We start from the raw sequence: 3,242 nt of genomic DNA, 5'->3' as shown, positions 1-3,242 counted from the left end.
GATAATAATGAGTTACTCCCATGTCCACTATATTCCTAAGGAAGGAGGATTAACTGTCGTTCCTAACCAAGGTAATGAATGAGTTTGTACAAAAGATAATGAATTGTCAAAGAACAATTATATGCCATAGAATGTGCACTACTTATAAATTTAAAATAAAGCTACTCCATGAAAACATGCATACACTGTAATTTTCTTCTCCAACATCTGACAGTAAACATATATAGTTTGAAGTGTATGTATGGAGTAAAACTTATGTGTTTGTTTCAGTGTATGTAGTCAACACAAATGATGAATATATCATCTAAAAATAAAACACAATTATAGACAACACAATTACAAACACATTTAGTGACCAACTATTATCTCCAAGGTTGTTTCATCCTCCTTTGATCTTCATCTGAACCTTTTAGTGGCCAGCTATTAGCTCCAAGGTTTACTGATAAAGTTCGCCCTTAACTGTTAGAGTCATAGGCAACTTTTTCTCCTTTAGCAACTTATCTTTGCCCATGTGCGTTATATCGTAATGGAATTCTCCTTCAAATTCCATGACCTGAATCATGCAAGTCTGTAGGGTTATAAACACTTTCGCTAGCTTATCCACTTCATAGGCATCATAAGCATGTTCGACGGACTCTATCAGTTCCTTGAGAGTGTTAGGTGCATAGCAAAGCGTGAGGGACTGAATCGAGAAGAAGAAGCAAAGATCAAGGACTCGTTCATGTCTGGTGAATTTGGAGGCTGCTGCAGCAACTTGATATCAAGGCCTGATTCTGCCACGGCTTGTAAGAAAGAAGCATCAGTTGGAAGGACATGTGTTCGAGCATTGTCTTGTTGGATGAAGATGGTACCAACATCGTCAGGCGGCCATTGGTCTTGAATAGCTGGAATGACCTTTTCACAAAGGTATTCCCTCATGACATTTCTAGTAACAATGACCGACTTTAGTTCAATAGTTCCTTTGAGCCTGTTCTTCGAGTTGTTTTTGCTGGTGTTTCCTTGACGAATGCCCAGACACCAATTTTCCCATCAAATGTTACATTTCCTTGAGCATCATATCTGGGTTTGGCAACTGCAGTTAAGAACATCACCTCGCCAATACTGTTCTTGTTTTGAACTGTGCGCACTGGATTTGGTTCTTCTGGAAGGAGGTAGTAGGTTCGCCGTTTTTTGGTCATGTCAAACCACTTTTCGTCTATATGGACTATGTTCTGCATATTGATGAAGGATGGCTCTGCATCTGCTGTAGTTGTTTTATCAATCATGTCAATGTAGAACTTGAGCCTTGCTATCTTGTTTTCTGGTTTCAAAAATGGCTTGAGGCTGCTTTTGTGGCGCCTGATTTTGCCCCATTTAAACCTTCTTTGAAGTGTAGAATAGGGTACCTGTAGCTCCCTTGCCAGTGCCCTCAATGTAGACCTTTTGTTCAGAGGAATTGAAGGTATTCTTTCGAGACCAAGTTCTTTCCTATTTCTTCCACATTTCCCCTTCCTTTTATTGGAAAGATCAACCTCTTCCCCTTTACTCTCTTGTTCTTTTGCTTGTTTCCATATCTTTTCGACGGTTCTGAGACTTGTTTTGAGAATTTCAGCCAGATGCTCTTTGTCTTTCTTCACAATTGGTCGGTCTTTGCTCAGTAATTTTAATGCAACATATGCTGCAAATTTGTGAGTATCTGGTAGATCTGTATGGTGTGGATGCTTAACACCTGCAAGTTTGTGATGTGCAGGAAGGTGTTAAATATCAAACAGGACACTTTTGGTCAAGTGAGCATAGGATCATGCTAAATATGCATGTTAACAGTAATGTGATGAAAATAGAGCACACGTGGTGTACCTGCAGGTATTTGTGCATCTTCTTCTCCTCCTCCTTGTATATGTACTTCTTCTCCTTCTTCTTCTGCTCCAGGTATATGTGCTTCTTGTCCATGTTCCTCTTGTGGACTGAAGTTGAGATCCAGGATTGTCCCTCCATCATCCTGCTCTTGTGGAGGAGTTAAGTTGATATCCAAGAACAGAACCATCCTCTCCTCTTGTGGACTGGGCTAGCTGCGGAAAAACAATCAGGTTTGGCATTACACACACCATCCCTCCATAATATTCAATGTGAGAACATGTATGCGTATTTTTTAACTGAATGCAACAAGGGATACAATTAGGAATTACTAATCTCTAGAAGCAGAGTAAATTTGCAATAGCACCTCACTGAGGACCGACATATAATAGTCATTGCAGTTTATTTATCAGTGATGAACATAACTTGACTGAAACTGTTTCTCTCTGGGACTGAAACCGTTTCAGTGAAACTGCAGATCGAGGCTGGTCATGGCGTTGCTCATGGAATTGGCCATGCTTCTAAGACAAGCGTCCATGGCCTTGGCTAGGGTGGGCATGCGCCACAAGGATGCGGTACATTGGACGTTATCACACACAACGGAGGGGAAATGCAGAGGAATAGAGGGCGAGCTCACCGGCGCGGCCTTGGTCGCTCGGCTCCTTCACGCTGGAACTTGAGCAGGGGCCCGGGGGTGGCAACGACGAGGACGGCGGAGGAGCTTCGGTGCTCCGGCGGCTCCTTCCTTCCTGCCCCAGTACCCTCCACCCGCACAGCCTTGATCGCTCGACTCCTTCGCGCTGGAACGGGAACAGGGGCTGGGGGCGGCGGCGACGAGGACGGTGGAGGAGCTTCGATGCTCCAGCGACTCCTTGCTCGCCCGCTCTGGCAGTCTCCACCAGCGAGGCCCTGCTCGAGCCCTCCGCCGGCGAGGGGAGGAGCCGCGTGACCCTACAGTCTCAGCACAGGAGGAGCACGGGAGGAGCAGGGCGACCCCTGCGACAGCAGGCGACCCCCCGCGGGAGCCCTCTGATGGCGGAGGACTGCGGCCGGCCGGCAGGATCGACGGAGACGACGGAGACGAAGAAGACGCTAGTTTGAAATTTCAATTTGGAGTCCTAATTTCAAAGATTTTATATGTATGAGGTACCTTTTTGCAAAAATGTGTTTATGCTGTGCCCGCGTCGGTTAAATGGAGCCGGAGGGAGTACTAAAATTTTAATAGACCACTATCATTTAATTCCTATTAATGAAATGTTAGAAACATTATTTAAGGACTCTTATTTTTCCTATATTGATGGATACTCTGCTTTTTCTTGAATGCATCAATTGTTCATGCGAATGTTTAGGAGAAAGTAACTTTTACTTGCCCCTTTTGGCTTCTATTTATAGAGAAAGTAACCTTTACT

General features: G+C 44.2%; 1 long non-coding RNA gene across 1 annotated transcript; it reads left to right on the top strand.

Moving 5' to 3' along the window:
* The first annotated feature begins 251 nt into the window (after positions 1-251).
* LOC124652886 lies at positions 252-2,060 on the top strand. Its single transcript, XR_006987774.1, has 3 exons — positions 252-906; positions 1,730-1,842; positions 1,909-2,060. It is a non-coding gene; the product is annotated as an uncharacterized LOC124652886 (long non-coding RNA).
* Positions 2,061-3,242: the final 1,182 nt, after the last annotated feature.

The sequence above is a fragment of the Lolium rigidum genome, chromosome 5 (genome assembly GCF_022539505.1).
Source record: "Lolium rigidum isolate FL_2022 chromosome 5, APGP_CSIRO_Lrig_0.1, whole genome shotgun sequence".
In the NCBI taxonomy this organism is placed as follows: domain Eukaryota; kingdom Viridiplantae; phylum Streptophyta; class Magnoliopsida; order Poales; family Poaceae; genus Lolium; species Lolium rigidum.
This window is presented reverse-complemented; position numbering and strand designations above follow the sequence as displayed.